Source organism: Rousettus aegyptiacus, unplaced genomic scaffold (genome assembly GCF_014176215.1).
Source record: "Rousettus aegyptiacus isolate mRouAeg1 unplaced genomic scaffold, mRouAeg1.p scaffold_m13_p_9, whole genome shotgun sequence".
Classification (NCBI taxonomy): Eukaryota; Metazoa; Chordata; class Mammalia; order Chiroptera; family Pteropodidae; genus Rousettus; species Rousettus aegyptiacus.
Window position 1 is genome coordinate 106,198,586 of NW_023416312.1, and position 27,878 is coordinate 106,226,463.

The 27,878-nt window shown below is 40.0% G+C and overlaps 1 protein-coding gene and 1 pseudogene across 3 annotated transcripts in view; both read right to left on the reverse strand.

Moving 5' to 3' along the window:
• The window catches only part of NEXMIF (neurite extension and migration factor), an 89,206-nt gene that overhangs the window by 46,729 nt on the left and 14,599 nt on the right, over positions 1-27,878 (reverse strand). The window contains exon 1 of one of the 3 annotated variants that reach the window (XM_016130743.2): positions 4,086-5,676. The exons of the other annotated variants lie outside the window; for them this stretch is intronic. The gene's annotated coding sequence lies outside the window, so the exon portion shown is untranslated. Of the gene's footprint in view, positions 1-4,085; positions 5,677-27,878 lie in introns of those variants that run through there. 3 annotated transcript variants of the gene reach the window in all.
• Positions 4,135-5,697, reverse strand: LOC107502972 (annotated as a pseudogene).

The following is a 27,878-nucleotide window of genomic DNA, read 5'->3' on the forward strand; positions in this document are numbered from 1 at the left end:
TGTGCCTGATTATGTATCATCTTGTAGGCTTAAAATGTTTAACCTCTTTAAATTCTAGCTGCTTCTTTCTAAAGGTACCTTATAAAAGATAGATATCCTTACTATCAGAACATAAGAAAATGCCTGAGAGAAAAGGAAACTGAAAGACTCAGGGCAAGGAGGGGTTCAGAAATCAATAAAATTTATTTTTAACATAGAATGGGTATATCTTTATTGGCATGTGGGCCAGATGCCATAAATTTACCTGTGTCATCAACGGCTCCCATTTGAATGTTTATTACAAGTCAAATACTGAACATTATTTCATTTATTCCTCATCAAATCTGTATGAGGTCCATGCGGTAATTAGTCTCTCTCACTGGTCAGAAGACTGAGTCTTAGTGAGGTTAAGTAATTTAGCTCTTATCTCACAATTGCAAACTGCAGAGCTAAAATTTGAACTCAGATAACCAGATCCCATACGTCTCATTCTTTATGCTATATTACCCAATGATATATCCAGGACTCCAGAGAGTTGGTATGATCATCATGACTCTTCCAAAGCAATTCGACATGATCAAACAGTGGTTGTCTAAACCTTATTTATGCAGCTATATTTCTACTGTTCTGACCTTTAAATATTGCTTACCTCAGGTAAAATTCCAAGGAACCTGTTTTAGAAACACTTACACTATCAAAATTAATATCACTAGCAATAAGACAAATCTGTATTATGAATCTTGTGATGTCTATGAAACACTGAGAAGGACACAATCTCACTGATGTGGTATTCTTGGCAAAAATACAGAATCTGTATCTCAACTAGAAAACATGGGACAAACCCAAACTGAGAAACATTAAAAAAAAATAATCGGTCTGAGTATCTTTTACAAAGATAGACACAAAAATCTTCAACAAACTAATGAGGATACTAGCAAATGGATGTCAGCCAGACCACGTGGCATTTATCCTACAAATGCAAGGTTAGTTTAACCCCCAGAAACAAACCAATGTAGTATACCATACCAACAGGAGAAAGTTCAAAACCAAATGATCTTCTCAACAGATTCATAAAAAGTACCTGAGAAAATCTAACACCCATTTGCCATTAAAGCATTCAACAAATTAGGAATAGGAAGGAACTTCTTCAACTTGACAAAGGGCACCTACAAAAATTTCATACTTAATGTCACAATGATGAAAGACTGAATAAGAAAACAATGTCCAGAGGATGTCAGAAGCATGGCAACATGAAGGATCTCCCTGGATCTCTCCCCTTGAAATAACAACAATGTGAACATCTACAATTCAAGAAATAACACCCAACCTGTGTGCAAGCACATCTGCGACATCTGTGCATTGGAGCATCGAAAGGAGGGCAAATTGTACCAAGTCTGGGAGGCAGATCAGGACACAGAAACAACAGAGCTGCAACATGCAGCTGGAGCTTCCTGCAGGAGGAGGGGGAGGGCAGATTTCAGGGCAGAGTCTTGGCCCTTGGAAGCCCTGAGCAGTGGTGCCTGAGTGATCAGCATATTCCATGCAGCAGAGCCCAAGGATCAAGGCAGAAATGAGGGCAGAGACTGAGTGTGGAGTGACAACAGCTGTGCCGTAGCAACTGCCATTCTGCAGTGGTAGGCTGAGTCACAGAGCCTGGCAACATCCTCGCACCACCAGCCCACAGGATGCCCTACCCCCACCACAAGCCCCAGGAGAATTTGTGCAACCAGTGCTGAAGCAAAACAGCTGAAACCTGGGAGACAGCACTCTGGGAAGGGACATGGCCACACACCGTGGGCCTTTCCTAATCAACTCCATCCCTACCCAGTCGGGCTGATTCAGAAAGAAACAGTGGAACATTGCATCTGACTGTTGGGGCAGTAATAGGACTTCTGGGCCTCTTCAGAGACTTGAACCCTCATTGTCCATTGCATCCTCCCATGGGGATAGAGCCCTGGGATGGTGGTAGAGGATGCACACAGCCCACCAGAGAGGAAAGGGAATTTTTAGCCTCAGAGCAGAGACTCAAGAGTCTTGGACGCCACCTACTGGAAATAAAAAAAGAAAAATCCCCTTATCAATCTGCTAAAGAGAGATCACTATACGATAAATTTTCTATTGAAAAAAAAAGCAGAGTACACTCCCATTAATGCGTAGGTGACGAAATAGTCCATCAAACACCATGAACAATCAAAGGGACAAAGCAGCTCGGAAAGAGGGAAAAATCTCTGGAAAATAAAATTAAAGACATAGAAATATGCGATTTAAATGACAGTGAATTCAAGATCACACTTCTGAAAAAACTCAATGAGATGCAAGAAAATTCTGACTGATGGCTCAAAGAGACCATAAACAAAATGAATGAACAACAGGAATAATTCATCATGGAGATTGAAACCTTAAAAGAGAGCCAAATTGAACTTCTGGAGATGAAGAGCACATTAAAACAGATGAAGAATAAAATAGCAAGCTTAGGAAATAGAGCTGACCAGATGGAGGAAAAAATTAGTGATGTCAAAGACAAGAAATTTGGAAATGATACAGAAGGAAGAGAGACCTGAGAATGAAAAAAGAAAAGTGAAACTCTACAAGAACTATCTGACACCATCAGAAAAAGCAAGATGAGTATAATGAATATACTAGAAGGAGAAGAGAGACAGAGGGGAACGGAGAACATATTCAAATAGTTGAGAATTTCCCAAACCTATGGAAAGAAGCAAATAGAAATCCCCAATTACATCAACCCAAAAAGCCCTTCTTCAAGACACATTATATTACAATTGTCAAAAACTAATGATTAAGAAAGAATTCTCAAGGCGGTCAGAGAAAAGAAAACAATAACTTATAAAGGGAACCCCATTGGACTATTATTGGAGTTTTCAGCACAAATCTTATAAGCAAGGAAGTATTAGAATCAAATATTTAAATGATTGAAAGAAATTACCAGCCAAGAATAATGCATCCAGCAAAGCTCCCCTTTAGATATGAAGGATAAATAAAGACCTTTCCAAACATACAAAAGCTGAAAAATTTTCCACCACAATGCCTGCATTACAGGAGATACTGAAGGGAGTCATTCTACCAAAAACGAAAGGACAAATACATAACTATGAGTTAGATGACTAACAGGCAGACAGAAGTAGGAAAGTGAACCCTTATTAAGAACAGGTTATTATAAACTTAAATATTACATAATGGGTAAAGGCAAAAAAACACTCTAGAAAGAGAAGATGACAACAGTGACTGAAACCTAGAAATAAATGAACATACAGCATAAATAGGACTAATTTGAGACAGCAAAAACAGAAAATAGAAGGGAGTAAAGATCCAAATCCACAAAGGAAAATAAAAATAAGAATAAAGCTACCATTCAACTCAGCAATCCTTCTTCTGGGTATCTACTCCCAAATTTGAAAACATTTATTCCTAAAGATACACGTCCCCTCGTGTTCATTGTAGTATTACTCACAGTGACCAAAACATGGAAACAACCTAAGTGTATTTTGATGGATAAAGAAGCTGTGGTACATACATACGACAGAATATTACTCAGCCATAAGAATGAAATACTGCCATTTGCGACAACATGGATGCATCTTGAGAGTATCATGCTAAGCAAAATAAGTCAAATGGAAAAGGACAAAGGCTGTATGATTACACTCATATGTGATATAAAACAAAAATCAACAAATCAACAAAGGAGCAAACACATCAAACAAACTCGATACAGACAACAATATCGTGGTTATGAGAGGAGAAGGGTTTGGGGGAGGTGGAAGAGGGAAAAGGGGGTCAAATATATGATGATGGAAGGAGACTAGACTTTGGGTGGTGAGCACACAATGCAACATACAGATGATGTATTATAGAACAGTGTACTTGAAACTTACATAGCCTTATTAACAAATGTCACCACAATAAATTTAATAAAATAAGACAGAAGCATAAATAAGTTTGGATAGGCATGTCAACTTCCTGGGTGTTGTCCTTCTGTATAAATCTTACACTTTATATTAAAATTGTATTCTGGATTCCTACCATAAGCAAAAAATTCCTTAACAGCAGCTCAGAAACGACCTTAATGTCTTGGTGAAACACTTATTTACCTCCTGATGGTCACTCAATGCTTCCATCTCTAGTGTATCTGTTGTCTCAGCTCTGCTAATCTTCACAGGCATGGTATCCACTCAACTCCCCAAATGCCACTGCTGTGAAGAGGAGACATCACAGATTGCTATAGCAACATAGCCTTTGTGACTCAGTGAATCAAGTATTCTCAGGCACTGTCCAGCTGACACCTGGCACAGCTGCCTATTTTTCCCAAAGGTCCATTGATGTGACCCTTTTGTCCCATGATATTTCATGAGTCATGGTGGGTCTGATAAGCCAGTTTTTGATATATCCAGAAAAAGGAAATTAGTTAAAACCAATTCACGCTCTTCGTTATAAATCCAGACCTGACTTGGGTCACTATAGTTACACGCCTTAAGCACTACTAGCTCTCCCTTCTGACTTGGCCACCAGACACTTGTTGGTCCGGAAATAATAGATCCTAACATGTTGAAGGACTTTGGGGACATTTTGGCCCTCTATTGATAAAAATGGTTTGCTAGGGTTTGATATTGGGCTCATATGTGCATTTCTGGGTAAATATTATCCAAATACCATTTAAATAACTTACAACCCAACTTCTTCCTCAATTCAACATGCTCACTGATATTTCCATAGCTTCTTGTTCTCAGATCAGGTCTTAAGGAAAAATACTGCTTTTTATATTCATCCAGCCAAACAGGTACCAGCCTCAAGGAATTGTTTGGCAAGGTGTCCTGGCCTTTAGGAGAACTATGTGATGACCTTTTTCAGAAAATGTGTCTGACTCTGGAGCAAGGGATGCCCATCCAAATGCAAAATGCTATTTCTAAATTTTCTCCTCCCCAGATATCCATGCCACTTGTCATACTGCTCCACTTCATTGAAGTAGTTTCTATCCATGGCAAAAAAATTCTCCAGCCACTGTAGGTGACTTGATCTGATGCAGTAGCTCCTTCTAGTCCTCTGAGCTCAAGAAGGGTACAAGATCCCATTTGAGGTGCAGCCCCCAGTTGAACCCTCCTCTCATCACAGGGGATCAGCTGTAGGTGAGCGTGCCTGCACTGATGACGCTGACCACCTGGCACACTACCGTCTGCTGCTCTTCCCAGGTGACAGCCAGGAAGGGCTGCAGCCACGCTACGTTCACTTCACCGTGGCTGTCCAGGAACACCAGGACTTCTATTGTGTGAGCTGCTCTGATCATTCTTCCTCGAATTAATCCCTCATGCTTTCTATTTCTTATTACTTTAATTTTCTCAGGAAGGTATTTTTGGACACACTCATCTAGTTCTCCTTTCAAATCATCGAAGTCACTGTCATTGTACACGAGGATGACTTCATGAAGAGTCTAGGCTGGTGTGTTATCTAGGACAATGTGCACGGTCTGGAGCAAAGCAGACAAGACTTCATTGCAGAAAGAAATAATGACACTAGGGGCTGGCAGGCCTGTTGGACAAGACTTGTGTTTTATATGCCGCATCCCTTGTATCTGGCACATCTCTATGGCAGCCCAAGTGCTTATTAATAAGTGTATGGAAGACAAGCTTCTGATACCCCAAGTCTCTCAACTCCTGATCACATTCATTAAGAATCATACTCAATTCAGAAAAGAAGAGAATTTTATGTTGCCTCCATCATCATCAGTTTTATTTGCTTTGAACTGTAATTCTAATACTTGAATTGAACCTTGAGTTCAGGTTGCAGATATAAAAAGTCATCTGTAAGAGAAATATTAAACTGTGACACTTCCCATTAGAGACCTGACATAGCAGCCAAAGGGCCATTTTCAACTTCAGGGAGCAAAAGCAGCTGGAGCCATAAACTGGTGCTGGAGGCTGCAGCGAAAATGAAGACCCTAGAAGGAACCCCCTGGTGACCACCAATGTGGACAACACAAGATCCTGGCCTAGGACTGAACTCAGACTGGTGCATCTTCTGTCCTGCCGTAGCCCAGGTCTTGGCTGCATCAGCCATAGAGCTGCCCAGAAACTGATCTAGACTAGATGAATTTCTAAAGGTTCCTGTCAGTTTTGAAATGTTGTGTGTCCAATATTAAAAGTATTGCTGTGGGGGATCTATTCCTAATAAGATACCCTTAACAAGTGCCTCTCCAAACATGGTATACTGTAAAATTAATAAAAAATGTGGGCCCTGACCTCCACGGACTTGTTTGCTACAAAAGCTGTCACATTTTTGCCACTATGCCCTGTACTTTCCATTTACCTACCGCACTGAGTATAAGCCACAAATTCAAATTAATGTCCACTCTGTCCCTTTTCACTGATAAGAACAAGTTGAGGCCCAGACAAGTTAAAAGATGCCACGTCTACCAGCACTAAAGCTAGCATAAAATGCTAGTTTGCCTGTTTCATGCATGTCCCATCCTATGAAGGGTCAAATTACCAACTCTCGGCACCAGCCAGGCTGCTTGATGAATCAACAAGAGAAAAAGGCCTGAAATATGCAACAAGAGGATCTGGAGGGAGCAGTCAATCCTGATTTCTGCCTCGCTCCACCCTCGAACTCTCACAACTAAAGCTAAGCCCCATCTATTCAAAGTATTGAATCAGTTCATCCCCTAAGTAGAGTAAATCTTCCTAGATCCATCACTTAGAAGCACAGATCCAAATCAGCTACATTGTTTTTCTGCCATGACATCCTAGTTCAGGCAACTATGTTTTAACCGAGCCCATTGCAACCCAACGTCTGTTTTATGTCCCACATCCAATGGCTAAATTCCTATCCAATACCTCGGTTCCTTCACGGCTGAGGTTCTGCTTGGTTCTACCAGAAGCTAGCAACTAAGTTAATGCTAGGAGCTAAGAGGTCCTATCTCTGAATCTTCCTAATTCCTATGTGTGGGTTCTCACTACTTGTTATCTCCTTACAGATTACCACCTTTGTCGACCCCATTCTCTACTTAACCTTGCCAATCCATTTCATGAATCTGAATTGTGTCAGGATTCTGGTCATCTCAGTCTGGCCGAATCAACATGTGAATCACCCCAGTTGATGAAGTTGGTTGCTAGGCTGTCAAAGGGAGTGATTCAGGTCAACAAACATTGCAACTGCTGAGATAGCGCTAGGCAAAGAGAGGATCAAGTACTGCCAGAAACCGAAGTCTTTCCGCTGGGAGTTTAGCATGGAGATACATGAGGAATTTCACCGAGCTGCAGCTCAGAACCCCGAATCACCAGCGCAGTCACTGTTCAATATTCTTCTCATTCCAGCTTTATTTCTAATGCATAGATAAAGATCATTATAAGTGATGTGCTCTGGAGAGTACTATAGCAACCTGAAATCATTTGCAGAGGAGCTGTTTATAGGAGTGTGCGAGACAGAAGAACACAAACATCAGAATGAGGACGTGTTCTGGCCATGTTGCCTGTCATACGTAATCTGCAGTTTGAAGAGAAGTGCTGTCAAAATAGAATCAGGTTCGTTCCTCCCAATATTATTACCCTTTGTGTCCCAATATGTAGCATTTCGCATGGCTCATTTACCTTTAAAAAAAAAGCTCTTATAAATATCTAACTCGTTCTCAGTATCTGCTCAATTAAACAGCAGCTATCCTTGGTCCGTTGAAACTACTAATAGAGTTTTAAGGATACAGTGTCAAAGTTGTATATGACCCTATCCTCTTACATTATAATTTGCACTGGCCTGATTTCTTAGGCCTAGTTTTACATCTTCCAGACTCAAATATGCAAATAGACATACACACACACATATGCATATTCGACCATGTACTAGAAGCAGCTAGGTACTCAGATAAACTTTCTAATCAAGAATGTTTATGGGAGGCTGGGCAAAACGGTGTAGATGATAGAAGCTTTGCTCATCTCCTCTTACAATCACATCAAACCTGTGACAGAAACACAGAGCAAATGGCAAGTAAAGTCACCTGGGGTCTAGAGGAACAGAAGCCCTACAACTAGGGAGAGAAATAAGACATCACCGTGCACCAGCGGCTGAGGGCGACGGAGGCTGCAGCAGCACCAGACGCATCTTAAGGGGCCGTGTCCATGAGCAGACTTGCGATGGACTTGCTCACTCTGAGTGCCAGCACTGGGTCAGCTGCTTGGGGACAACAGAGACTTCCAGGGTGACACTGAGTTGTTGGACTGAGGGCTGGAGGTGAGGCTCTCTGCCTGTCGGAAGTGGCAGCTGTATCCATCGTTCCTCTGCTGAGCCCTCCCCACTCCCAGTGCGAGACGCAGCACTGCCATGGCTGAGATGTCACCGAACTGGATCACAGAGGTCGCTCCGCCCAGAGGACTCCCTGAGACTCCGCCTCTCCTAACTCATGGCCCCACCTGAGCCACATCCAGTGGTGTCCTCCATAAATCCTGTGCCACTTGCTGAGCAGCGACTGGACTCACATGGATGGCAGCTGACCTTGGCTTCTGGCGTGGCCTTTTAAGGCAACTATAAGCACAGCATCTGTGGATGGCTTGCTACATCTTAACAGGTGGCCCCAGAGGGGCAGAGGCTGGGGCTAAATTTGGCCTGCAACTGACCCCCTCTCAGGACTGTGCCACTAGACAGCTACTACACAAGGCCACACTTATAAGACCAGAAGACTCAGGAGCTTTGCTTAGGACATAGAAACAGACACGGAAAGGCAGCCGAAATGGGAAGACAGAGAAGCAGAAACCACATGAGAGAACAGAACAGAGGTCGAGGAATAATGGAGTCAAGCAATCTGACAGATGCAGAGTTCAAAACACTGGTTATAAAGATGCTCAGTAAGCTTAGGAGAAGAGTAAATGAACTCAGTGAGAACTTTGACAAAGAGATAAAAAACATAAAAATGTAATTGGAAATTATAAAAGAGAACCAATCAGAAATGAAGAACACGTCATCCTAGGTGAAGAGTATATTAAATGGGATAAACAGAGTGAATAAAGAAGAGGATAGAACCACTGATATAGATGGGAAGGCCAAGGACACCCAATCAGAATGGCAAGAAAAAAGAAGCCAAGACTATAATAATAATTTAAGGAGCCTAAGGGACAAAATTAAGGGTAATAGCATTCATGTCATAGGGGTATCTGAAGAGAGAGAACAAGAAGTTGAAATACATTTGAAGAAATAATGATGGAAAACTTCTCTACCCTGGTGAAGAAAATAGACGTACAAGCCCAGGAAACTCAGAGAGTCCCCAAAAAGATGAACCCAAAGAGGCCCACACCAAGATGCATCATAATTAAAATGCCAAAAGTTAAATACAAAGAGAAAATCTTAAAAAGCAGCAATGGAAAAGCCATTAGTTAGCTGTAAGAGAGCACCCATAAGACTGGCAGCTGAGTTCTCAAAAGAAACTTTGCAAGATAGAAGGGTGAGACACAAAGTATTCAACGTGTTGAAAACCCTGGATCTACAACCAAGAACACTTTATCCAGCAAAGCTATCATTCAGAGTTGAAGGAAGATAAAGAGCTTCCCAGCCAAAAATAACCATGAAGAATGTATCATCACCAAGCCAGTATTACAGGAAATGTTGGAGGGACTTCAAGACCAAAAAACACATGTATCAAAAACAGGAATAAAGAATGGTAACAACTACATTCCTATCAACAAGTACCTCAAAAGGAAAAGAATTAAGTGCTCCAACCAAAATATACAGTGGCTGAATGGATAAGAAAACAAGACCCCTACATGTACTGCCTATAAGAGACTCACTTCAGATTAAAAGACACACACAGACTAAAAGGAAGGATATGGAGAAAGATATCGCTTGACTCCATTTTTCCTAGAGGGCACTGCGCTGAATGAAATAAGTCAGATAGACACAAATATCACATGATTTCACATACATGGGGAATCTAAAGAACAAAATAAGCAACAAAAAATGGAAACAAACATAGATACACAGAATATTTTGAGGACTACTACATGGGAGAGAGGTTGGGGGTGCTAAGCGAAAAAGGGCAAAGGGATTAAGAGGTACAAATGGATAGATACAAAATAGTGATGGAGATATAAAGCGTAAGATAAGGAAAATAATTAATAATATTGTAATAAATATGTAAGGAGGAAGAGGGGTACTAGATTTAGTGGGATGATCACTTTGTGAGTTATATAGATCTCTTATCATTATGCTGTACAACTGAAATGAATATATTATAGTATGGAAAATTGGAAAAAAACCCTCTGAATTGTACGATGCAAACATGAGCAAGTAATTGTCTATACTTCAATAAAGCTGGGGGGAAAAAAGAATGATTATGAAACAGCATAAGTCATATGCTGGTAAATGTTTAACAATCAGTTTGAGGGGTGGGGAAGCATGATTTGTTGCTTTTGTTGATTTCCATGAGGTAAATATTCCCACTGTGGCTAATTTCAAGCTACCAAAAACTGAACATGAGCTTGGAGTTGGGAAACGATGTTAACAATTGGTTTGTCAAGAGCTGGTTCAAGGCACCTCCAAAAACCCACTGGATACAAGCAAGAAATAAATCAGAACAGATCCTCTACTTCACTCCACTCCCGGGGGGTGGGGAATCTATTTCCAAGGTATTTTGTCTTATTGCCTTCATGGGTAGACAGCATAGGAGACAGATTGAAACAAAAAGGTACTCCAATTGGTGAATATAGTTTCTTAATTATATAGTGCAGAAAATATTATGTCCAGTACCACATCTGCAGCAAAGAGTTAAAATACAGAAAGAAAACCACCAAGACAATGATAAAAACAGGGTTAGAGACAGGTTTTAAGTTACTTAGATGTTTCAGTATATAAAAGAGAAGGTTCTGGAGTAAAGAAAGAAAGTGGGTTGATTTGGAGAAAGAAAAAGCATTCTTTAATAGGAAAGGTTTTTAACCTGTTTTGGATAAGACAGGAGAAGGAGGCAGAAGAATGTGACTAGGTAATAATCTCCAATGAGGATAGAAAAAGAAAATAAGGCTTTTTTCTTCAGTGGAAGTTATTTGCAGTACTGTGTTGGAATAGATGAAAAAATCGTTGTAGGACTATACACCATATGAAGTTCCAACTACTGTATCCTGTTGCTGTGCTACAGGTATCCAGCTGAAGTTAAAAGTCCTGCTTATTACCATATAAATGACTACTCAAATAACCAATCCACTTGAGGATTTCAAGAGTAGGAAAGGAAGTGGAAATCTAGTTTGGTATTGTCATAAAATAAATGCTACCAACATCCTGTGTAATTTCAGGTCAGTCTCTTGCTTCTTAGTAACTGATTTCTTTTCAAAAAATAGCAGACTTTAAATAATAATAACGTCTTCTATCTCACAGTGGAAATGGCTTATGATTGTTTCTGATTTTACTGGTCCTCGTGCCTACCGGGCAACTGTGAAAATTAAGCTGAAGTCACTTAGAGCAACAAACCACTATATGAAAGCAGTGTTACTTTGAGGTTTTTGTCACACTAGCCCTAAAAAGGAACAGAAAGTCTCATCTTATTGCAGTACCTGAAATCTTCCCCATCTAATCTTCTTTCCTTATCTTTACTATGGAGTCAGCAGTCAACAATCCGATTAAGGACCATATTTTCTCTTATGCATCTAAAATTAAAACAGCACATGATTTATGAGACCTGCACATGCTGAGAATCCATATTGTACAATTATCCAGGAAAGGCGACACATGATAGGTCTAGACGAGACAGAAATTAATTTCCCCCTATCTTCTACACATCCCAATAGTCCAATATACCAGCAAAAACAAGAACTGTCTTTTTCTATCTATCTCCCTTAAAGTGACCAAATGCTCTTTTTTTGGTTACTTAAGAGGGAAGTACATAATAATTATCTCCTAAAGGAAACCGACTACAGTATATACTTATAATTTTGTTTCCTGCTTTTGTCACATCCTACATTTCAGCCAATCCAACAGAAGGGGAATGGAGAGAAGAATTTCTTCATTGTCCTGACCTACCTCTCTTTCTTCCTGCCACCTCTACATTCGTTCAAAGGTAGTTTTTCATCTACAGAGGCAGAAATGCAAACACCAGAGAGAGGCTGCGCAGACCACGGTGAAGAAAACAAGTCTGTAAAAGAAAGGGTCAGACTACCAGAGGATGACGATTACATGTAACTATTTGCTCAGGTGCTTATAAGAGGAATGAATGAATGAGACATTGACAGCGAAATAAGCCATGAGCTCATGAGAAAGACATAGCAATTTCTTATTTAAATGGCATAATACATAGGTATCTGTTTATAACTATGTATATTTGTGTGTTTTCCAAATAACTGCTGAAAAAAAGAGTGGTAACCATTGTAGATGGAAGAAGTAATCAAAACACATCTCAAATAGCAAATACGATGGACTTACAAGCCTTGGACGTGCAAGAAAAATTAGTTTCAGGCCAGGATAAACTGGAATCTGAGTAAGTGTAAATTTTAAGTAAAAGAATACAAACTAGAACCCAGAAAATCGTAATGTTTTGATGTAGATGCATGTGCATGCACGATGTGCTAAATCCTGTATATGAATAAACCTGATTCCCGCAATCTGGGAGACAACCCTAACCAGATTAAACATGGGGAAAGCAATGGCTTATAGCACCCTCATTTTTTAATTTAAAAATATCTGAAGATGGCTTTTTAAAATGAAAATTTCTTATGGTACTAGATATTAAGTTGAATAGAAAATTAGTTTAGAACGATAGAATCAAAGTGGAGTAATTTTACATTAAATTTATTTTTCAGAGCAAGTTTTCAAAACATGAAGTATCTTTTGATTAACATTTTATTATGCTCCCAATGAAAATTCCTCTATATCTGGACTGGTCACCTCCATCAGCCAGTTTGTCCATGGGCTGTTCCTTGAACAGGTGCTCTTAACAATGCGTAGCAATGACACACAGGTGTCCTCTGAAAGCTCCAGACAGTGTATACAGCTTTTGCTCTGCTCCAGTATCCTTACTTTCCACTAAACTGTTGGGTTTTTAAGGTTCTGCCTTAAATTCTCAGTCATGCTGAGTTCTCCTCACCAAACTGCATCCCATTATACCTAGTTATAAAGAAAACAGGGTTCTCATACATCATTTACTAGCATCCTCACATATCATTATTGCATAAAGAGAAAATGGAATGGCAAAAGTCTAATGAAAACCTGCAAACCTATAATTTAAAATCTTTTGTATATTTTTGTGGTAAAATTCTAGTAACCTGCTCAATCCTTACTTAGGATATAAATAACGATCTTTTTCTCAAAGGACAGCAGTCTGTCACTATAAAATAAGATCATTTGTCATTACAAATAATTATCCTGGAAAATGGTAGGTATTCAATGCTTACTTAAAAATGACCCTTTGGGTCCTCTCCTAGAAATCTGAGAGAACCATCCCAGCTCCAGATTCTCTTTGAGCTGTACCACTGGGGGAGCCTTCTAACTCTGGAGCGTTTTTAACTGCTCAATCTGAAATTTTAAATTATTATCATTCATGAAAGCTCCAAAAAGGAATAGGTCCTGTTTTGGGTTTTCAATATTTTTCCCCATCTCCTAAGTCTCCTTTGTCCTCAAACCACTTACCTCAAGAGAACAAAGAGTAGTTGCTTGCAGTAAACCTCCTCAACTCCCCTGGCGAGCCTCATGAACATCTAATACAGGGGGGCTAGAGAGGAGAGACTGAGGAGATTCCTAGTCCACAGATGACTTGTCTGATTTGTCTTTAAGGGAGCTCATGAGCCTTGGTTACTTGTCTACCAAAATAACAGGTGCTTCCTTTCTATGCTTTTGGCTGCAACTACATCATACCTTCACGACATTTTGGAAGAGGTGCTGCTGATGCTGCGGTACTTATTAAATCTCTGATTCTACTACATAATTCAACAAACATTTTTTGGAATATCTCCTACGGACAAGGTGAGATAGGAAGAAGCACAAACACAAGAAACAAGGATTTCGCTTTAATTGCATCTAATAATACATCTACCACCATTTTCCTTTCAGCAAACCAGCTAGACATGAATGCTTTAAATGGACCAGGGCTTGATCTAATCGGAGTGATTAGCAGATATAGCAATGGGGGCAGCTAACAAAAATGAACATACTACCGTAAACCTCACCAGGGTAGCTATCTGTAAAGAGAATTAATGGTCATCTACACACACCACCTATCAACTGTTTATTGCTTAAGTATTCTCTGGCTACAGGAAATAGGATCCCCTAATTAGGTCTTATTTGAGCATCTACCATGTGCATGACTTGGTAATTGGTGCTGAGGGACAGAAGTTACAAAGAGAAATAAAAACCATGATAAATAAGGATTATTGAATCATTACTTCCCCTATGGTATAAGACCCTTTGGTCTCCCACTAACATGCTATGCCTTGTTTCCCCACTTCAGGAATTGAACAGTCTCCTGTGAAGATACACACGGATCAAAAATAAACAAAAAGAAAAGTGTTGTTTCCAAAAACACAGACAAGGTTTAAAGTAAGACACTGTTCAAATGTTCACATTCTATGTTATCATTTGGCGTGAGGGCTGGAAACTCCAATCAAGAGTGTCAAGCATGTCGGTGTACTGCAGATACAGATCAAGAGCTTGCGATATATTGTGGAGAAGGGGTGAGGAACAAAGGAGGCAATGAGCAAGAGAGGAAGGAAAAGTGAAGATGCTAAGTGCATGGGCCTCTGGCCAGTCAAACAACATTGTACAAACTCATTTGTGATGTATATTCAATAATTCAAGTGGGCAATGTATTTGACCACTTGCAAAAACTGAGTCTTTCCTCCTGAAAGTGAGTCATGATTTGCCTTAAAAGTAAACAATAAAAATCCAAAAGGAAAAAAAACACTATACACCAAACCCCCTTAACCCTAATTATAACTTTATCTCCCCAAACCCTTCCAATTATCAGCTCCCGAGAACAGTGTAGTAGGATACCGAGCCCATTTCGTTCTGCAACTGAGTCTTTCTGCACAAGTTGGAGACAAGATTCCTCACCAGCAGTGATTTAGTTACCCACCTAACTCTTACTTAATGTAAGTGTTTTCAGAAAACCTGCTACAAGAATTTTCAAATAGAAACAATTAGCACCCATTGTAATTAGCATCTTCTTTTCCAAAGCTAGAAGCTCCACTTTGCCAGAAACCATTGATTCTCTTCCCAGCCACCCTCAACTATTACAGCTGCTAGCTAAAGGGTCCAATTTTAAAGAGTGAAACCATTTTCATTTTATCTACTACTATCTTCCCCCACCCCTTAAAACAAACCTCTTTCTCCTAGTAGACAGAAGAAGTAATAAGCATACCCTTCACTGTATAGTACCTTTTGAGGGCTACCATTCAGCCCAATAACCAATGCTTAAAAACTAAAGGAAATTATTAACATCTCCCAAAATTTTCAGAAGATTTGAAAAACTAATAAGGAGGTCTCAGTAAAAATACAAACTGAACATTTAAGAGATAGCAGCAATTGTTAATATATTTACCGAGACAATAGAGAAATTATCTAAACATAAATGGGCACAAATTTCATCATTTCAGCCACATCTGCCTATAAAGATAGTACAACTTACAGTATCACTAAGTTTAAAACAATAAACATAAGTTTATAAAAGTACGGAGTTTCAATGAGAGATAAAAAGGCCAAAGAAGTTTAGACAAACAAGAACAGTATTGTCTGCACTGCCAAGAAATGCTTCATGGAAACATGACTCAGTTGTTCAACATAATTCTGTTTTTCAATATTCAGGCACTCAATATTTAGCATCTACTGTTATCAAGGCACTATTGCTTAGTGGTATGTAAGTTTTCAAAATGAACAAAACAAGGTCTTTGTCTTTTTAGAGTGAATAATTAGGTTAACTAGGATAAAACGTAAAGATTTCAATAGGCAGAGATGGAAGATGAGTAGTCCACAGGTGGATGAAAGAGCACAGAGTTGGGGAAAAGAATAAAAAAAGCAAAAAAAAAAAAGGTCAATGAAGAACAAGTCATGCAAAAGCAGAATACCTGACATTTATCCATTTATAAGTGTTGTAAGGTTACGCAGCACTGAAAAGGGGGATGTGCTGTTTACTGGAAAATCACCATTTCAAATTAATATTTGGGGACTAGTGGCACAGAATCTTCGAGAAAAGAATTGAGGGGCGAAGAGTGAAGGCACAAACATTTCTCTCAATGTTAAGGGGTAGACTTTCCCGTCGTGACAATTTTTAAAGGAAAACTATCACATATTCATAACACTAATTGATTTTCACAGAGAAATGCATGGATGAGGTCTCTTTGGGAAACGCCTGCGACATTCTGTCTTGGAAAAAAAAAGATCTTTGCCGTTGTGCCTGGGCTCCTTCGTACAAAATTCAATTAACAAGGTCTCCTGGAAGGAAAGCTCCCTGTGATTCCTAGCACTCTTGCAATGCTCCTTACTCAGGTATGCTGTGACAAATTAAACCCAAGCAAATCTATCTGTCACAAGTTGGGTACCGGAGGGATAAAAGAAAGAAGGGAAAGGAAATGGCTTTGAAACATTAAATGAGGCAGGAGAATGCCGGGGCCTAGGAGGACTCTCAGAATACATCTGAATTCAGAGGGCTACATATCTCCCCATTTTTGCTAACCTGATAACTGTTTTAAGACCTAGGGTTGGAGGTTTTGGAATGAAAGAGAAATGAAGACAGTTTCCTAAGCCACTATTTAAGTCGATCTTTTGAAATCTTATTCTCAGAAACATTACTATGGCTCTTCTCTCTTGTGAACTTGCAGGAACACAGGGGGATCCATTTAGGAAACTAAAGAGACATGACTAGTGAACGTAGTACATGATCCTAGAACGGATGCTGAATTGGAGGGAAAGTGCTATGGACTTTACTGGGTTAATTGACAAAATAGAAATACTCAACGTTAAATATGCTAAATTTGATATCTGTACTGAAATTAATTAAAAGAATTTTCTGTTCTTTGGAAACATACACTAAAGTATTTAGCTCAAAGGGCCATGATACATGCGGCCTATTCTCAAACGGCTCAGGAAAAAGACTATAGAGTTGAACTCAAGATGGCAGACTGGGTAAACAATGTGCTCACCTCCTCTCATGACGACATCAAAATCCCAACTAAGCTACAGAAAAACCATCATTGCGAACCGCCTGGAGTCTGGCTGAACAGAAGCCCTATGAGTAAGGCTATCTAGAAGAAACCACACTGAGACCTGTAGGAGGGGTGAAGACACGGAATAGGCTGGCCCCACACCTAGTGTGAAAGGTGCCGGGATGCACGGGGAGGGACTGAGTTGTCTGGCTTCGGGGAGAGGGCTGGAGGGGCGGCTTTCTCCAGACAGAAGCGCTGGGCGCCATACCTGAGTCTCCATCAACCTTGCTAACTCTATTTGTCCTGCCCTGGTGATTACCTGGGACCTCTCCCCACCCAACCTGTGGGTCCACCCACACGCTTCCAGTTGCTTTTCTATACAAATGGCCTGTCTTGGTTCCTGCTGCAGACTTTCCTAAAATCTCTCAAAGGTTCACAAACCCCAAACAAGCCCCAACTGGCCTCGGCATGCCCCATACCTCTTGCTTAACAACCCCAAGCCTGGCACTAGTGGCAGCCAGCCTCAGTTCACAGCTTAGCCTCTCCCAGGTGCCTCCAAGCCCAGCACAGGTGGCTACCACCTGCATATCACTTTGTAGCTCATACCAAATGGCCCAGGCAGGGCAGCAGTTGGCCTTGGCCTACACCACAGCCCATCCCAAGAGGCCCCAGAACCAATGCTTCCGGTGGCCACCTTAGACCACACCATAGTACCACTCAAACAATTCCACAAATGACACACCCAAAGGGCAGACTCAACAAGCATCCATACTCCATAGGCTCGACCCCTGCACAGCAGCTCCTCCACCATAGTCACGGCCGGTCCTCACAGCCATGCAGCCTGAGGGCCAGTCCCACCCACTGACGTGCAAGCAGCAACCAAGACCGAACTGAGCAGACACACCCCACACAAGGGACACACCTGGAGCACCCAGCTCAGGTGACCAGGGAGACTGCACCACTGAGCCCCACAGAACACCTACTACATAAGGGCACTCTGCTAAGACCAGGAGACATAACAGCCCTACCTAATACACAGAAATAAACACAGAGAAGTGGCCAAAATGAGGAGACAAAGAAACATGTCCCACATGAAAGTACAGAACAAAACTCCAGAAAAAGAACTCAACAAAATGGAGACAAGCAATCTACCAGATTAAGAGTTCAAAACACTGGTAATAAGAATGTTCAATGATGTCAGTGAGAACTTCAACAAAGAGACAGTAAACATCAAAAATGGAGATAGAAAGCATAAAAAAGAACCAGTCAGAAACGAAGAAAACGATTAATGAAATGAAGAATACATTGGAGGGAATCAATAGATTAGATGAAGCAAAGGATCGAATCAGCTATTTGAAAGATAAAGTAACAGAAAACACCCAATCAGAACAGCAACAACACAACAAAATTATCATTTAGAGTTGAAGGACAGATAAAGAGCTTCCCAGACAAGAAAAAGCTAAAGGGGTTCATCACCACCAAATCGTATTATAAGAAACATTAAAAGGACTTCCTTAAGAAGAAGAAAAAAAGATTAAAAAAATACAAATAATAAATAGCAATCACTACATATCTATCGACAATTACTTTAAATATAAATAGATGAAATGCTCCAATCAAAAGACATAGGGTGGCCGAATGGATAGGAAAACAAGGCCCCTACATATACTGCCTACAAGAGATTTACACAGACTGAAAGAAAAGGGATAGAAAAAGATATTTCATGAAAATGGAAACAAAAAAAAAAACTGGGTAGCTACATTTATACCAGACAAAACAGACTTTCAACAAAGGGTATAATAAGAGACAAAGATGAACCCAGCAATGGAATTGCTAGGTATTTGTCCAAAAAACACAAAACATTTTTTAAAAAGGACATATCTACCCCTATGTTCATTGCAGCATTTTTTACAATAGCCAAGATATGTACAATGAAATATTACTCAGCCATAAACAAGAATGAAATTTTTCCATTTGCCATGACATGGATTGGCCTAAAGAATATTATGCTAAATGAAACATATGCTAAATAAAGACAAATACCACATGATCTCACTTATATATGCAATCTAAAAAACAAAATAAACAAAGTGGAAACAGACCCATAGATACAGGAAACAAGCTAATAATTGCCATATGGGAAGGGGTCTGGGGGCTGGGAGAAAAAAAATAAAGGAATTAAATAAAAATTGGTAGTTACAAAATAGTCTCAAGGATATGAAGTACAGCATAGGGAATATAGTCAATAATATTTTAATAACTATATTATATTCAGCTATAATTGAAAACTAAAAGTTATTAAAAGAAAAAGTGTATATATACAAATGAAAAATCAAAAGAGGCAAAATATTAGGTGAATTTAGGTAAACACTGTTAGAATTATGATTTTTAGAACTCTGTAATTTAGCCAACGGCTTGCAGCAATCCAAGGAGCATTTATTTGGGGGGAAAAATGGTCGTATCTCAGTAAGAACTTTCCATACTACATCTCCCCTCTCCAACTCCGAAGTAGCCTTGAAAACCAATAGCCCACAATCACAGTGAAAACCAGCAGTCACTAGAGGGGGCAGAGCTGGGTTAGAGCTCCTTCAAAGCCCTATTTGCATGTTCAGGAAATAACTGAGAAGGTTCTGAGCTCTCAGCCCCTTGCTGACTGAGTCTCTTCACAAGCACAAAGTGAAAGCGAAGGTTAAGTTGTCAGCTACCTGCCTGAGTGCTGAAGATATATCTCCAAGATGCACACTGAGCCCCTTCGAATGTGAGATTTATTGGTTCCAGGTGTTTAAGGAAACCTCTGTCCAGTCATTAGCTACCCATTAAGCTAGCCAAGCAAGACTTCAGTGGTCATATACAACAAAGAACACTGACTCTACAGAATTATTTCAGAAAATAAGCAATAATACAAACCCCAGGGAAGTAAGAGAGACTCTAGTTTTTTAAATATATCCAGTTTTTAATGAAAAACATTACCAGGTTTGTAAAATGCAAAGCAAATATGGCCCATACACAAGGGGAAAAAAAAACAATCAATAGAAACTGTCCCTGAGGCAGCCCAAATGTTGAATTTACTAAACTTTATTTTTTAAATTAATTTTTAAATTTAAATATTGTTGGTATATAATCTTATATTGGTTATATTAGTTTCAGGTGTACCATATAGTGATTCAAAATTTTTATACCTAACAATGTGATCATTTCGCTAATTTAAACTTACTAGACTTTAAATCAGCTATTGTAAATAGTTTCATAAACTAAAGGAAATCATATCTAAGGAACTAAAGGAGAGTATGAGAACAATGTCTCACCTAATAGAGAATATTAAAAAAAGACACAGAAATTATAAAAATGAACCGAATAGAAATTCTGGAATTCAAAAGTATAAAACTGAAGGGAAAATTCACTAGAAGCGCAAAACTGCACATTTGAGCAGGCAGAAGAAAAATCAGTGAACTGGAAAATAGATAAATTCACATCAATAAGTCTGAGAAGAAAGAGAAAGAGTGAAAAAAATGAGACAGAGCCTTACACATGATAGAAGCCCCATAAGGAGAGAAGAAAAAAAGGGGCAGAAAAATATTTGAAGAAACAATAGCCAAAATATTTCCAAATTTGATAAGAAAAATTAATCAGCACATCCAAAAAGTTGAACAAATTCTAAGATAGACTCAGAGAGATCTATACCCAGACACATCATATATCTATTATACATTAATCAGGAGTTATTTTATTTAGACGATGATACAAAATTAGGAGAAAATAAATAGGCTAATGAGAAGAAATTGAAGATAAAATAAAGGTGGGGAGTTAAGATATTTAGACAATTATTTATCATTTAAAGATCAGGGCTGTAGTATTTAATATGTGAAAACGCCAGGGAAATAAATTTCAGGAAAGCTACATAATATCTATAGACTACATAATTCCCCTTGTGGATTATCTGATATTTTATTTTTAATCCCATTCTGATTTCCCATAGTCTCTTGACACATGTTGGTGAAGCTCACTTTAAAAAATCATAATAATATACTCATTTAACAACAACAAAAAATTAGATCGCTTGATGCTTGGGATTATTTGTACCACTGCTTTTCTCCATTGTGGAAAATGGAGAAATGATCATATACTGATATTCAAATGCACACTCTAACATACCAATGAAATATCTCCAACATCATGTATGCATGTATAAATTCATGAGTACTCACCACTGAATTGTATTTGCTAATGGCTGCCGGGCTCAACCACAACTCTTGACTTTTAGGAACTTGAATGCATCTATTTCAAAGTTTTTATGGAAGGCAGAATACAAGTAGAGGACTATGTCATTTACACATCACCTTATTTTATCCCAGCCCCTTTTCTACTCAAACACCAGCACTCTGGTAAAGCCTAAAGGAATATGCCTCATTTATTATCTATAATGTTAAAATTGAAAAGGGTAACCAGCATTCGTGAATGAAATTAGAAGCAGATAGGAAATTATTTATCCTACGAATGAAGGGGCTTTGAATTGAAGCCCAAATACAAAACCACAGACACTGAGATGCTCAGGCATCGCTTCCGCGCACGGAGCGGCTGCACCCGTCCCCCCACATGCACTGCTCTCTCCTCAGATCCTGCCTATTCACGAACGCAGCGGCTGTGCTCATCACGATATCCGCATAAAACTGTTGGAGAAAATCCTAGGCAACAGTCAAAAGCACCGCCCCAATTTTCCTCTAAGCTCATCCTAAGGGAAAGAACCCAATCCATCCTCAAACCCCAAGAGCACCTCTTCAGACAGCTCCCAGGCACTTCTGGCCAGATTTGTCTCCTAAAGCTGACAACAGCCCCTGATGCCTGCTCCACAAGTAGGAATTTAGGCTTATGATGCCTGGGAATCGCTAGTCAGAAGTTAGATAAACAAAGAAACACACCCAGGAGAGTGTTGGCAGACGAATCCGTATCCTAGGGTGTTTGCACTGTATCTACAATCTCAGAGGAGCCCAGTACCCCAAGTGAATCTTCACTCAAGTTCACCATGATGCACACTCATTTCTTCATAACACAGTAAGAGTATTCAGGTACTCTGAGAACCTTTCCTATGATTACTTAAATAGATAACCCCCAGCATACACATGTGGAGGGGGGAGGAGAGAGGGGGGAGGGAGAGAGAGAGAGAATGAGAGAGAGAGAGAAAAAACAGGAGAAAAAAAAAGACCAAATCGAAACCACTTCTATGTTACCCAAGCTCTTCACTTAGATCAGTTTGTCAATCTGGGCACTATTGACATTGTGGCTCAGATAATTTTTTGTTGTGTGTGTGTTGGCGGGGTGCTCCTTTATGAACTGTTGAAGGTTTAGAAGCATCTCTTGTTTCTGCTCCTCTCAGTTGTGACCAAAAGTGTCTCCAGACATTGCGAAATGTTCCAAATGGCAAAAATTTCCTAATTCCCCCTTGAAGACACCTGCCTTAGACCAAAAAGTTTCCCCCAGTGTGGGTCCAATCAGCATGCAAATAGCCATATTACAAAAATAGATGAAAGATTAACTAGTTGGTTCTGTAATACATAGTCAGGGAAGAGGTTAGATTTTTATGATCAGAAGTCCGTCTCAGCAATAGTAAAGGGCCCCTGCCACCTATTAATTAGTTTTCCCTGTGACAGCCTCATGTCAGATTGTCCTGGCTTCCTTTCTGACATCATTTCCCACATAGTGTTCAAGCGACAAGTCACCTAGTTGGGACCCTCCTGCAAAACAATTTTCCACAATTTCTCTCTCAGCAAATACGTGTGTGTGTGTGTGTGTGTGTGTGTTTCAAAAAATAGCAGGAAAGGAATTAGGCTGAGGAACTGCTGGTGGATTAAGTGTAGTGCAACTTATTCATCTAAAAATCCTATTTTCTCTATCTTTAGTTAGCTATATGGCCTTGAGCAAGAAAGGGGTAACAGTCCATGCTCTGCTTACCTACTGAGGTGTGGAGAGAATCAAATGAGATAATGGATGTGAAAGTATCTTGAAAATATAAAGTATTCTACAATTATAAGGTGCTTATTATTTCCACGAATGTCCAGGTCTGCAAAACTAAAAGGGGAAAAAAGCTGTGAGGGGCAGGATGGGATATTTTAATTCCTAGGGCCAAAGTGGAAAAGTAGAAAAGAATAGAATGGGATGAGAAAGCAACTTGTTAAGCTTTGAAAATGAAAACCATGGTGAGATGGATGGATGTCGAATACTAACATCCCAAATCAACATGGGAACCAAAAATGATAAAGGAAATGCCATTTGATTTAAAAGCTTCAAGTCCTCTAAATTTATAAAACAATGTTTCTCACACTGTATGCCTTGTAACACAAGTGTTTCTCAAAATATTGCTATTAGGTAGCAGGGAATGAATTTGGGGAAGCTGCATCTTATGGGAGTTGCAATATATATTAACAGAAAGACTCGTGAAAAACATGCAGTAAATAAATTGTTTTATTTTGTTCAATTCACTATTTCGTAAACGTATTTGACCTGAGAACCCTATTCGGTTATTTATTTTAACCTGTGTTAGGATTGAAGTATGTAACATACAGGATTTCCAGATGCAAAGAAAATGAATCAATAGATGATTGCTGAATATACAGGTGGTTGCATGTATAGAGATCTAAGCCGAGATGGTAGATCCATCTTCCGAGAGCACTGATTAAATTTTTCCTGAGGTGGCACATCTAGTTCTGGGCTCCCAAAAACCTGAATTAGAGAGAACTGAAAGACCATGAAAGTGGTAAATTTCATTAAAGGAACTGGTTGAAAGATGTACATTGTGTACATCTGATAGAGAAGTTGATGAGAACAGAGAGCAATAAAAAGTGTCCATTTGAACAGCCTTAACCGAACACAGACTGCTCTGGAGTGTCGCCTTCCCTCCGCCTGCCCGCGGCAGATCCTTCCCAACTTCTCTCTCCCTCCACCAAACTTACACATTCTTCCTCCTTCCCGCAGCTTTTGCGCCATGGATCTCTGTCCCCATATTCGTTTCATTTCCAATGATCAGAACCCTATTCTAGAACTTCGATCCTATACCTATGCGTCTCACTCAACTAAGTACCAAAGACGGGTGTGTTGCACACAAAAAAAATACATTCGTAGCAGAGCAGGTGTAGGAGACTGGCTTTTGTGGACAGTATTAAAAGTGAATACCCATCTACTGTTATTAATTAGATACAATTTTATTTTGAGGAGAAAACAGAAACTAGAAGAGGATAGAAACCAAGAGGGACTAAGAACATCAAAAGACACATTTTAGAGCAGTTGGAAATTGGCGAGTAGCTTTTAAAAGACATTAAGGGAATCAGGTACAGGCACTGTAAAGAGTCCTAGAAAAAATATAAATTAAAAAGAAAAAACCCAACTCTTCATGTCAGAGGGACAGTGACTGAATACTGAATGGCCAAGTGTGAAACTACAAGAGATGGTGAGCATGGGAGCCAGAGAAAGCCTTCAAAGCTTTGATCCTGCGCGCCGGCCTGGAGAGCAGAAGGCGAAGGAAGAAGTGCGCGCTCCAGCTGCATCTTGGTATCGCCACAAAGCAAATGAGGAGAGGAAAAAATCCCCATCTCAAAACAGACCCAGAGTGGGTGTGTGGCTTCGATCTGACAGTCTCATTTTACTTCAGTGCTTTTCGAGAGAGTGGAGAGTAGAAAAAGGGAGAGAGGAGGAGGTGAGAGAAAAAACACAGCCAGTTTTGCAATTAAATTTCAGGATCTTTTCATTATTTAGTTGCAATTCATTAAAAGTTATTTTTCGTTCCAGGCCCCTCCTTCCTTAAAACTCTTGCTCTACTCACTACCCCCTGCTGCATGACAGGTCGGTAGACAGACAGACACACACACACACACACACACACACGCACACGCACACGCACACACAGTCCTCTTGACATGAATCACAGCAGGCAGAGCAGCCCCACCTCGATACTCGCCTCTGTAACCGGGAACACAAACAATATGCGGGAGGTTTTTTGGCCTTGAGAACGCTTTAGCCATGATGGTACAGTTCCACTTTTACTCAGAAAAAGCTGAAAGGAAACTAAAAGGTTTAATAGGTACAAATGTTGTGCTTCGGCTACAAACAATAAATAAAGCCGAAGTGGCAGCCTGCGGCCAAAGCCTTCGTGAACTTTCATGCCGTGGTTGTTGTGTGTTTGTCTGTTTTACTATTTAATGGCTGTCATTTCTAAGCTTAACATAAAACCGGGGATGATGAAGAAAAATCTGAAACTACTCAAGTCTGACTTGACGAATCTGCGCAGGCAACAGTAGGATCTCTGGCCAAGGAGAAACTATGGCTGTGCCCATGAGACTGCGGAGGCCCGGGCCTCAGTTCGGAACGAATTAGGCTGTGTTCTTTGGGCATTTGATTCCGTCTATTCTACCAAGTGCTAAATATATATATATATATATATATATATATATATATATATATTCTGTCAGAAGTTCTACAGAACAAAGCTAGTTCACTTGGCCAGAGGCCAAAAAAACCTAATTAGTTCTGTGAATTTGTTTAATGTTTAAACCTAACCACTAGTGGACAACTGTACGGACCCAAAGAGGTTTTCTAAATGCAAAGCATTAATGCAGAGGAATAAAAGGAATCATTTTTTTTCTTTAACCTGCACTCCAGAAGGAAAGAAAAGCCTGAGGAGGGAAAGAGAAATCACTTACAGGGCTTCCAGGACTCTACAGGGCCCTGGGGAAGGAACAGAGGGTCATCCACAGGGCTAATAAAACATCTCGGTACTCGGACCACTGCGCAAATAATATATTCCTCATGCTCCCCACAGCCTGGTAAGGAAGAGGCACGTACTTTTATCCCCAGCACCATGATGTAGCCTTAGAGGCTCTCTGTCCCCTTGTCAGAGTCTCCACGGTTTCCCTGTTCAGGAACAGACACATTTCGCAGAAGCAGAGTTGAAGTGCTGTCTCTAATTCACTTTCTTCATCGAAGCTCAGATCCACACACTGATCAACTTTGCATTCATTTCGCAACATCAGCCACCTCATCTGAATGACACTATTTTAGTGACAATAAATGTTGCATGGGCACCAGTGAAGTGAGAAACGGCATCCTGCACTAATGCCCCATGTGCCTACCATCTCCCTAAGATCCTGAGGCCCGTTTCAAAGCAAGGAGAATTTACACCTAATTAAAACTGCAGGGGAAATAGAATGTCAGAGGCAGAATTTAGTTTCTTAGAATTAAGAGTATTTCTGAGGCGTCAGACTAGTCAGTCCACCAGACTTGCGGAGGACGGAGGGAGATGGAGAGGGAGATAATGTGTGTGGATGGGTGCGGGGCTGATCGGGAAGGAGGAGCTAGACGGTTCTTTTTTACAGACGCTGACTTAGGTGTGAAGGAGTGAAAGCACTAGAAAATGCATTCATTGTTGCCCCCACATTTTTCTGTTTCCCCTACATGCCTAAGCCACTGCTCTTCTGGTAGAACAAGGAACAAACACATGTTTAGCTGAAGGAGGAAGAAACAGGAGTCCACACGATTCACCAAGCAGATGACTTCAGATAACAGAAAAGTGAATGTGTCTCATTTTATCATTGAAGAAGCTAAAGTACGAGGAGGAACAGAGACTTGGCCTTTTTTTTAAGTTTAGTATTCGTTTACCAGCTAGTTTCAAGTCCTCAGGCTGCACAGCAAATGGAAGAATGAAAATCTAAAAGTTTTCTTGTTTTTCACCCTCACTTTTTTAAAAAAAGACTTAAAGGGTGCATCTGATGATGGTTAATTCATCCGATGAGAGACCTAAGACCTGTATAAACTATCTTATGACTTTCCTTAAAGTCACAGGTAAGCAAGCCATTTCATTTTGTGTGCAACATTATTACACTTAATCTTGCACATTCAACAGACACAATGGAATGAGGAGATACAGCACCAAAGATAAAGATGGGAAGACTTGGTTCCGGTAAACTGGAAGATTTTTAAAATATTCAACACCCATTTATACACCATCAGAAAATGTTTATAGATGGTGTGGAAGCTTTTCCACAAAGTCTCATTCTAGGCTCATCAGACCCTTTGCAGAGATTCTTGGGTCCTAAATTTATTCAGACCTGCCCGACTACCAGGCTGAGGTAGGCCCAAGTCAGGGCCACTTGGACCTGGACTCATTACCTGCCTCTGCCATTAACTTAGGTACTCCTATCTAAGGAGTATCTAAGGAGTATCTAGGGAAGGAACGTGCTGACCATATTTACAATAACTAATACTTCTGGAGGTTAAGGAGGATTAAAAGGTTCAAGTTTACAAAGGACTTAGGTTTTCCTCCAGTAAAAAGAATCATATCAGCAGAATTCAGATTCCTCACTCAATTTATCTCAGAATCTCTTTCAGGTAGCAAAGAAATACAATTCATAGGTTCAAATAATGAAAATCGTGTCCCATATCCCCTTCTCTATAGCAGAGTCACCTGCTTAGCCATGCTTCCCAGCTTCCTGTATCAACCCATTTCAACGATCCATAAAACAGCAAGGCTAAGGTATCTTACTCACCAACCTCCACTCTTGAGTAGAGATGTGTGTCTATAGTTATTTACCTCTCCTCATCCTTTGTCACCAGAGTTGAAGCTCTCAGTTGCTTTGCTGCCATCCTCATTCTCTGGATACTCCTTTTCCCTCAACCCTGAAATTCAGCCCTTCCCATTCACCAGCCAAACCTCAGATCATCTGATCATCTCCTTCTAAATAAATTACTTTCTCCATCCCACCCAGGACAGCAGGTGGCGCCACAGATAGCTAGCTGTTTCTTTTCTACTGA